This window comes from Alosa pseudoharengus, unplaced genomic scaffold, assembly GCF_046254945.1.
Source record: "Alosa pseudoharengus isolate Yale_2024_CS ecotype anadromous, Long Island Sound unplaced genomic scaffold, YU_APseudo_1.1 YU_APseudo_1.1_scf_13, whole genome shotgun sequence".
Lineage (NCBI taxonomy): Eukaryota > Metazoa > Chordata > Actinopteri > Clupeiformes > Clupeidae > Alosa > Alosa pseudoharengus.
Window position 1 is genome coordinate 615939 of NW_027468598.1, and position 11110 is coordinate 627048.

Sequence of the window (11110 nt, forward strand, 5' to 3'; positions counted from 1 at the left end):
TAGATGTTTACATGAACTTTCTGGGAGTGGGATGTGTCCCAGGGGTCTTGGACCTATGCCTATTTTTATGCCTTTTCTTGTGTTGCTTATTGCACAAGTGTGACAATTCCTCAACAAATGAGCAATACGATCTTGAAGTGATGGTGCCCAAAATCCTCTATCATGAATCTGCTGCCTAACCTTCCCCCTTTGCACAAGTGACCCACACTATGTGCATGACAATAAGGAGATCGAGCAGCCGATTCAGGGCCACCATCCTGCCACCGTGGTTCCTCCACACGCCATCCCCTCCCTTTGACGCACCGCTTGGACAACGTCCTGTGCTTCCTCTATGTCATTCAGCTTAAGTTGGGGGTTGATTATGACAATTCTGACTGGCATGGCATACTATTCAGAACTGCCCTGTTCAACAGCACAGTATGTGGTTAATTTTCCTGAAGGGGTTTTGGGCTGCATTATGCCTTCTCGCCTCAAGGGCAGCCTCCTTTGCTACCTCATCCGCTGTTGCATCACCTACAGTAATAGAATCCTGTCCCTTACAGTGTGCTTTGCATTTGCCTATAGCTAGCCTTTTTGGTCGCATCATGGCAGATAGTAATAACTGAATTTGTTCCAAATGTTGGATTGGACTTCCATCTGATTTTTTTGAAGCCTCTTTGCTTCCACTGTGCGCCATGCACATGGCAAACATTGTGGGCGTATGCACTGTCAGTGTATATGGTTGCATCCTGTCTTTCAGCTAGTGAGCATGCTGCTGTTAATGCCTTAAGCTCCACTAGTTGAGCTGAACATGGTTGTGTACAGGGCTCGCACATGACCGTAATGACATTTTTGTGATCCACTTTTTGTACTACACTGACCCTGCATGTGTTTTGGTGTCATAATTATGACTAGAGGCATCTACAAAGTAAGTTATCCCCTCCCCCAGTGGCTCACTCTCTAAATCCTCTCTAAGCTTAGAGAAGGCTACTGAGTCTGCTACACAGTTGTGTGGTTCATCCTCATAGTCAAGAGGAACAAGATCCGCTGGATTTCCTGCTATGTCACATGTCCTTATGCTGACATCAGGGCAAAGGGACAGATTGTAATACCTGAGCTGTCTCTGGGGTGTCAGAACTTTCCTTGTTCGGCTAACTGAGCTATTGCATGACTAGTATGTGTACTGTATTATCACTGGCCATCCCATGGTTGTGCTTGAAGCCTTAACATATGCTGAATACACTATAGTACACGATTGCTTGTTTGCTCTTCCCATGACACTGTGTCTGTGCTAAGATAGCTGTCATGTAGGCCTCCTTTCCTTACTCCATCTTCACTGACACATGTAGGTAGAATGGTTTTCCATAGTCCAGCAGTGCAAGTGCTGGTGCTTGCTGCAGCTCTCCTTTGATGCACTTGAATGCTTTGTTTCCATCCATTGTCCAGGTAAGGCATTTTTTAGATTGCTGGTTCCTGCGTTCATGATCATAGAAGAGTTCCCTGCTCGCTGGGGACACTCTAATAAATAAGTAAGCCTGGGTCAAACATATGGCGGAAAACGTGGTAGCGTCAGCTGGGTCGTTGGTCAGTAACACGTTAGCATGTGGGACGTCTGCCGGATAATCCTCAATGCATTCACAGGCCTGAGATCTTGGATCGATCATTCTCCATCTTATTCCATCTGCCTTTTGTATAGGAAAGATAGGCGTGTTACATCTGGCACTTGGGACTTCTTCTAGGACTCCTGCTTTCAGAAGGTCTTCAACCGTTCCCTTAATTCCTTCAGCTGCTTCTGCTGATATTAAATACTGTGGCTGGAATGACAGTGTTGCTCCTGGTTTTAATTTCACTTTCATGGGGCTTGCTGATTTAACCAACCCTATGTTCCCAACTCCTTGGGACCATACCACGGATAGCACCTGCGCTAATATTCTTTCCATGCGCTCCTCATCCGTTTCCACTGCCTCCTGCAGCACCATCATCTTCCAGGATGCTCGTTCTGGCTTTACCAGCCTGTCTCCTGATTTGCGATCCATACAGTGCTTCACATATCTCTCCCAGTCGGATCAGACCTGCTAAAGGGTACGTGATTCTTCCTGTCCCAGCATCGGTACCCTATTCCTCCCAGCAGGCTATGCATGCAGTAGGGATTACCATATGGACATCCTTTGACATAAGGTATATTGAGGGCTTCTTCCATGGCAGTTTCTTGACCTTGACATCCTCTCTGCTCCTCTTCAGTCCCTTCTGGTTTTAGGTCTGAGGTGTTGGTCTGGCAGTGCCTTAGTCCCTTTAAGATGCCATGACAGGTGTCACATGTATGTGTCCCATTCCATGTCCTTGCTGTCAAAGGGTTTGTGTTGCGTTTTGTCCCCACACCATCGTCCTGCTCCTGGAAATAACTTCTATAAACAAAACGCATTGCCATGTGGGCATCCCTTGACATAGGGGATGTCCCTTTATTCCTGGACTTCTGCGTCCCTGCGCTCACCTATTTGTGGGACTCCCCAGACAGTGATAGGGTTGCTCAGCTTTATCCTGAACATTGGACCATCTTCTGGCTCGGGCTATTTGGACACCTTCAGTCATAGTTCCCTTCCATTTGGCACATCGGGCTTTGAGCATTACTGGGCCCATCTGTCTTGCTCTGTGTCCTACTGCCACTCTTAGAGTGATATGCGGCATTGTTCCAGGCATTTCAAAGTGTGTTCCCATGTCCCATCCTTCCACAAACTTTACTTCAATGGCCACTCCCTCTTTAGCCACGATTAATGCATGTATATCCAGTGGGATAAGTGTCCATCCTCCCACCTCTGTGGTCCACTTTTCTTCTCTTTCCTCATTTGGCATCAGGTCATACTTTATTGTGCAGTGAAAGGGGCATCTTGGTGCTCGTAGATGGCTGTGGAGGGTGCTTATTTGGTATGCCAGCTCGTTATAAATCACATGTTCCAGGTCTGGTTCCAGCTGACTGATCCAATAAACTTTGCTGGACGTGGCTTTGTGGGGGCCGTGTCTCATCATAGCCATCTGAGTTGCTAAACCTGTTATCTGCACTCCTGATGGGGAGCATTCAATTTGGAGTCTTAGATTGTACAACACATCCTGCCCCAGTGGTGTGTGTTCCGCTATTAAACCTGGTATCCTAATTTCCTTGTCTTCTATTTGAATTGACACTGGGGTTGTCATTGGAATAAGCCTGTTTTTTCCCGAAAAACCCACCGTCTTCATACATTTTCCTGAAAACCTGGGAGGTGCTGGGCATCTTTTGGATGAAGACAAGTGTACATGGCTCCCATGTCTACTAAACATTTAACTTCTCTGCCCTGTATTAGAACCTGCAGCATCAGTTCTGCATCAGTTCCCCTCGTCAGGGCGGGGAACTGTCCCTCCCCTGGGTTTTCCGGGCCTCGTCAATAGTGAGACCTGGCCAGACTGAGTCTGCCCCTGTGGCGGGTCTCCCCTATAATGGGTAACCTGGCTGCCCAGCGGGGCCTGACCTTGTGGTGCAGCTCCACCGTACACATGTCCTTGTGACGGAGCTCCTCCATATTGAGGAGCCTGACCACCTAGCTGTATTTGCCCTTGTGGTGGTTGTGCTGGTCCCCCGTGGAAGCCTTGTCTCCCAGCTTTAGTTGGGCAGTCCGTAGAAATGTGCTCTATTCTTTCAAACATCCAGCATTGGATATTGCCTGGCCCTTGATTCTGTTGATTCCGCTGTTGACCTCTTCCATAGCCTCCTCTTCCTTGCCCAAATCCTCCTCGGCGGGGCCCACCCCGGCCTCTTGGCTGCGGATACCATTGCTGGCCCTGCTGTTGCATAGGCCCACACATCACTGGTTGAAGTGTCTGTACCATAGGTGGCATTGGCTATGGCCGTATCATCACAGGCTGCTGTACCCCTGGTTTTGCCACAGGCTGCTGTGGAGCAGGAGCTTGACTAGCTGGCACAGGGTCTGCGGCTGGCATCACTGGGGCTTGAGTGGCAGCCTTTTTTGCACCTTTTGTCTCCTGGAGCTGCATTAATGGTGCCATCATATGTGTTTCTTCTGGGTCTGAATCTTCTTGGGCCTCTTTCTGCACTCTTTCTTTCTCCTTTTGTATCCTCTCTTTTTTCTTCTTCTTCCTTCTGTTTTCTCCAGCTCCTTTTTGTTTTCTTTCAAGCTCTTTTTTACTTCTCCTTCAATCTCATTTAGTCCTTTCTTCATTCCTTTTCGAATTTCCTCCAGGCTTTTCTCGACTCCTTTGTTTACTCTGCTCAGCCCCAAGAGTCCTGTCGTAATCATACAGGGTGGGATCATCACTGAGAGCATTGTCATTCCTTTTCCTCTGCATTGCCTTCTTTTGCCCTGATGGGTTTGCACTGCTTGTGCACCTTTGAAGTGCCCGTTGCACCCTCCACATATTGCCCCTCGGCCTAGTAGATTTAGCTCTGTTGCCTGTGTCTGGGCCTGCTCCAGTGTTCGCGGTTGCCTCTGGATCAGTTCCATGGGGTAATAGGCTATATCCTGCTCTATTCCCAAAACGTATTCCTCATCGCTGGGCCCTTCGCTTTCATTTATGCTCTGATCCACCTTGGACTCTTCCATGCAGAGTTTCAGTAAACACTCTTCTTCCCTGCTTTTGTTCCTCAACTTTCGGACGCGCTCATATATTTTTTCCAGGAATTCATTTGTTCTTCCTTTCAGCTCTTCCAATTTGGTCCTTTCAGTTGCTAGACTGATTAGCCTCCTCTAATTCTTCCCATCTTGTCCACCTCAGATGCTCCTCCTTGTCTTGTTCCAGGAGCTCTGCCTTCACCTTTTCTTCTTCACGCTTCTCCTCGAGGCTCATCTCTTTTATGACTCCTAATTTCTCCCTCTGTTCTTGCATGAACTTCAAGAAGTTGACCTTGTATTCCTGGTGCTTTTCAAATTCCCACATGCTTACTCTTTCTTCTATCCATTTCATAGCCTCTCCCATTTTCTCCCAAGCTCTGGTCACCAGTTCTTCTTTTCCTGACTCATTACCTTCTGTCTTTATCAGATTATCAATTAGTCTTTTTGCTTCCAGCGCTTTCTTCTCGCTCCAGTGCTCGAGCATTCTCTCGGCCTATCTTTGTGTTGCTGCAACATGTTCTTCCTCCATTGTCTTCTGTTGCTCCTGGGTTGTTCCTCTGTCTTGATCTCTCATTTCCATACCTGTTCTTCTGTCCTGTTCTTGTCCCTTGGGAGTGGTGATGTGGTTTATCCTACCTTCCCATCATCCTGCAGCTTTTCCAGGGTGTACCTATGGTTTTCTGCCACTTTCTCTTCACTCCGAAGCGCTTCTCCCCACCTTCTGGCCACTTCTGTTTCAGTCCTCTGTCTTCTCCCTGAAGTCCCTAGGTATGTCTCCGCCTCCTTCAATGCCCCTCCGGATTTTTCACCCCTCGGGGAAAGCACAGGGGCCACGAGGCTGAAGGCGCAGTTGGTTTTGAAGGTGGTGGTACTTCTGATGGGGAGTCTTGTTGCATTTCCATCATTCTCTGTACTTCCTCCCACACCTCCATTCAGTTTCCCAAAGTGACTTCTCTCAATACTTGGACCTCTTGGATTGCAGGGACCTGTGGTCCTTCTTCCCGTTGGCTCATCTCCCTTTTATCTTCTTTCTTTTGTGGTCTCTTGTGGTCTTACAGTCTGTCTTTTTCTACATATGGAGGTGATCGTGGTTCCTCCATAGGCGGGGCTCCTGGTTCTGGAGCCTGATCAGGGATGCTTGTCCTTGTTGAGTTGTCTCCATTTGGGCCTCTTGCTGCCTTTCCTGTACAGTTGGTGTTGGGGGCGGTACCTTGTCCTGGTCGGCTTTCTCCTTCCTTTGTTTTTTGTAGTTGTGTTGTTCTTCCTTGTCCACTGGGTGGCGTTCCTTCTCTGCTATCTCTCTTTGAACTTGAGGGCCTGGAGACATAAATCTCCCCTCCTTGTTCTGTGACATTGCTTGTTGTATCACTATCTTGCCTTGTCCCAGGCTAGGCCTCTAGTTTTATATATTTTTTGGAATTCACCTCTCCATGGATAACTCTCAGAGCTCTGCTCAAATGGTGTGGTATGTGGTTGCTCTCTTTTTCCTGTATTAAGATCAATCCTAACTTATCTCCTTCCAATGTAGTTTACCCTAGGAGCCTTCTTAGAACTTTAAATATTGTCTGTCCTGTATTGGTAGCTTGACCCTCCACTCTCAGGTGATGTTTGCTGCTTACCCTTTATTTATTATAAAACAAATATATATTTTTTTCTTTCAATAGTACCTGTGTGTGTGAGAGAGGCCTGCTCTAGCCTGCATGTGTGTGTGGGACTTCTTTTGCTCTTCTAGGGAGTCAGCCAACTCTGTGTTATCAGTTAATTCTGGGCAGTCAGCCAGCTCTGTGTTATCAATCACCTCTTGACAGTCAGCTAGCTCTGCAACTGGCCCACTCTGGGCAACCATGTGCCCCCACCTGTGTGCTTAGTGTCTCTGTTTAAACACTCACTCTATACATTTGTTTCTCTCTTCCTTATTTTATTTCCTTAATTTATCAATTTAACACTTTTACCAACTTCTACCAGGTTACAATCAATTTCCTTATTGATATGAGTATTGTTTTACTAGAGTGAATACATTAACCTTCTAGCAGTTTTATACTTTATTTCTTTATTGATGTGAGGATATTGTTCTACTGAAATGAATACATTTTGCCATGTGCATCACAAACTTTTATTATTTTTCCTGTGTGTATTACAACCTTTATTATAGCAAGGCACACTGTAAGATTTTATAGTGATGTTTCTTCTAAGTTTTAATCTAGTGTGAGCCTTCCACGTCTCCTTACAGGGGGAGAATTTCTTGCAAACTTACGTCTCCTTCCCTTAGAGGGAGAACAGTTAATCAATCAAAGGCTGGGTGTTCACTCTCACAAACCTTCCTGCTCTCTGGGCTGCTTCCTGAACTACCACTCGTTCAAAGCTAGTAGTCAAGTCTGTCTTACTCCTCCCTTACTTGTCCAAAAGTATAGTGTTTATCTGATAACAATCTCCCTCTCCATCACCTCCTACTATTAAAAATACTAAAACCTCTAACACTTCCCTTATGTAGCTAGGCAGTAAGTCACTCCTATGATCTGACAGGCGCCACTCAGGCTGAGGCACCTCCCATAAGCTACGCTCTCTCTGCACCTCTCTCCTCGATCTCACTTCGGGGAATTGTGGGCATATAATCTGGGCTGGCCCCCGGGCTGAGCACTAGCTGACTCTGGCCTATCCCACGTTCCTGCCTCATCTAGCTCCTCCCAATCACTTCCCACTGTGAGCTCCGATTCAACTTCCCAAAACTCGCTCACACTCTCAACTGGACAAAGGAAGTCCAGACAGGTCCACGGAGAACTCCCAGACCCCTCCTTTCTATCTCTTCTAAGACGGATTCTTAGATTCTGTCCCTACTTTCTCTAACTCTCTACTTTCTCACTCACCACCTCTGCACTCTGCTCTACCACCTTATCTCCCTCTCTGTCCTTCTCTGGGCTTAAGGGGTTGTAGGGAGGACTGCTACTAGAGGGGCTGTAAGGGAAAAGGCCTTACTCAGAGGCTCAGGCGTCTCTGTTGAGAGGTTGGTGAGTGCTTTTATCAAAGCATTTATATCCAACGTATGTATCCCATGCAAATCCTTGATCAGTATCCCAATTGCTATCTCTAATGATCCACGTTTTATCCCTATCTCCTTCAGTTAGACTTATTCTGTTCTGAGGGTTTCTACCTGTCCGAAATGTTCACTGGCTCATTTTCCTGTCCAGTGACATCGGCTCATTTTTATATTCTAGGCTTTTTATCTGTCCAAAATCTCACAGGCTCATTCTCCTGTCCAGTGACATCGGCTCATCATTTATATATTTTTCTAGGTTTCCTATGTCCGAAATGTCACTGACTCATTCCCCTGTCCAGTGACTTCGGCTCATCATTTTTTTTCCTATTCTAGGGGTATTATTTTATTATTCTATTGTATAATATTATATCTTCCTATATCTTCCTCGTTCCTATTCCCCCTCTAACCAGCTTGAAATGTTCCTTGCCAGGCTAATTTATGGCCTGGTTGACCTTATCACCCCTCTACTCTGCTGCAGCAGAGTAGTGGGATTACACACACAAACAGACAAGACACACACACACCAAAAACCTTTGCAGATCAGCTGTGCTGCCTGCTCCCTTCAACCTTCAAAGAGATTCAGAATAACCCTATTCTGACTTCTCTAACCTATAGAGGAAATACCATAACATTATAAAACATAAAATACCTTGCAGATCAGACCTTCTGTCTGCCCCTTTGACCTTCAAAGGGATTCAGAATAACCCTATTCTGACTTCTCTAGCCTATAGAGGAAATACCATAAAATTATAAAACATAAAATACCTTGCAGATCAGACCTTCTGTCTGCCCCTTTGACCTTCAAAGGGATTCAGAATAACCCTATTCTGACTTCTCTAACCTATAGAGGAAATACCATAAAATTATAAAACGCATGCGCTTTTAAAGATCAACAGTACACCCCCATCTCCCTCCTATGTCTCCATTATTCTTTTTTTAGGACCTAGGTAAACAATCGTGTCCCGGGTTACCCACCAGTCTCCAGACAGGCCGATTCCCCACTAATATAAGCAAAAGTGCTTACCTTTTTTTTGGGCCCTTGGAGAATTGGCAGCTGGGGACCTGCTTCACCCGGGGCAGAACTGCTTTTCCTAATGAATCCTGTGTCAAATCTCGGTGGCGAACCTCCAGATCTGTCGTGGAAAAAGTCCACTTCCGAATCCAATTTTCCAATTAACAATTACCACTTGACTATTTAGTAATTTAGCACTCTGGAACAAGGCATCCGAAGGAGACAATGTAGACAGAAGATTTTCTGAGGACTGTTGATCTTTATTCTCCATATTGCAATGATAGTACAGCCTAACCAAAGTCCAGACCAACCATCAAAGCAATAGGGAGGAGATGTCATCAGCTGGGGCCCCCGACGAAATCTCCCTACGGAGGGCTATACACTATATTTTATACCCCTTGGCCCTCGAGAAGTGCCACCCTCTCACGTCATCCCCAAAACCACCTTTCACCAATCAGCATTAAGCAGGGTCGCTTACATTGGTGGAAACCATCTTCCCATCATGCATAAAACTATATGCAAACCTGTCTAATGCATAGGAAACATATGTAAACTAGAGGTTTTCTGGTTCTTTCCAGTTTGGGGAAATAGGGCCTTCTTATCTGATTCTCTTCCTAGCTGGACAGGCTCTAAATCATAAGACACAGCGGCCTCCTATTCCCTGTCCTGTCCAGTGCTCACCAGCTGGATAACACCCCCTTCCCTTGACCATGTAAGGAGGAGATGCTCCTCATCCTGGTACCCCCAGTATTTTTCCACTCACCCCACTCCTCTGACAGTTGGTCTGGCCTACACAAGATACAATGACCTCACCCTGCTCACAGCACATGCAGTGACATAAAAACTTATGACACTCATGACTACATTCTTCTAAAACATGAAAACCCATGCAATATTATAAACCCTTATGAAACCCATGATTACATCCCTTTAAATCATGAACATCCACCATAAAACCAAATTGCACACTGAGGGTGTCACTGTCTTGTTGCAGGGAAACAAGCACAGGGCTCCCACTGATTATATTCGTAATGCACGTTTAGTTCCCATGTTTTGTTCCCATATTTTGTTAAGCATGTTCACACTTGATAGATGTAGCTTCAAGTTGTTCAATTTTCATAGTTCATATTGTTCCATTTTCACTTCTTCAAGTTCACGTTTTTCACGTTTTTAAGAGTTCGTTACCTTCACTGTTCATACATAACTGGAGCTAGTTCTTTTCAAGTAATGCATGCACAACACGGAACATGGAACTCCCGAAACCCCCCCCCCCCCCCACAGTCCGTGAAAAAAAAATGGGAATCAAACCGGTCCATGGTACGTAAAAGGTTGGGGACCCCTGATCTAAGGCACGAGCGCATCTGTGAGGCCAAGCTTCAGCTTGCAAGCTTCCAAGATTCAGAACTGAAGAGCAGTGGACGGCACGGCACGGTATGCCCAATGAAAATAAATTAACGCAACGCAATGCAACACAACACAGACACCGCTTCTCTCGCGTCAGTCACTGACATGAACGAAACACAGAACCCGCTTCTCTCACGGCAGTCACTGACAGTAGCCTAGAATAAATGCATGGGGAAAAACACTTCCCCATGACAAAGACATCGTAAAACACTGAAAGTTAATACCGTCTTGCGTGTAGGCCTACGTGTCACTTATATCCATTTCTATACAAACCAAGACAGCGGACTCCTAAAGAGACGCAACCACCCACACCATAGGTGTATCTAAATTAGCTATGTACCAAAAATGACATTTTACCGTGACTCTTAAGAGCTGTAAACAGTGTTGTAAGGCTGCGTGTACACAACCGCTTGGAGCTCCAGTGGAATTTTAATTTCACGACAAGAATTCTCGGTCTAACCGTCCCTGTGCCGTTAAGAACCAAACCAGATTTTGTTCAAATCTACACACCTATGGCTACTGAAAAATGTAAGGTTAATTTAGCAAATGTTATTTTGAAGTGTTAAAAAACATCGTTGTTTTAGAATTTCTGAACAAAAGTGGTGATAATTGGGGGTGTTACGATACATCTGTCCTTTGTCAAATGTGTTATGTTCCAAGTAGCCTATGCGTAATTCTGCTGCATAAAGTTGTATGTTTATGACATTCAAGTAAGGAAAACGGCAGGGTTGTTATGAGAGTATTAAAATCTGGGATAGCCCCACTAACACAAAACGTTAAGGGAACGTTCGGGAACGTTAGTGTATGGTTCCCTAAAGGGTAGTTCGAACCAAACCAAAAACTAACGGTTAGGGAACGTTACCTAAGGGTTTCTTAACGTTCCTAAACGTTAAGGGAACCAACCAACCAAAACGTTCTCCTGTGGTTGCACAGTACCTTCACACAACGTTCCGGTTTAGTTGTTATTGGTTGTTTTTGGTTGTTCTGAGTGCACCCCCACGCCAGTAGGGGGAAGACGCCTGGTCTGCATTCAGAACCGATTGCAGTTTCACGTTGGATTAAACAAACAATAATACTTCGGTA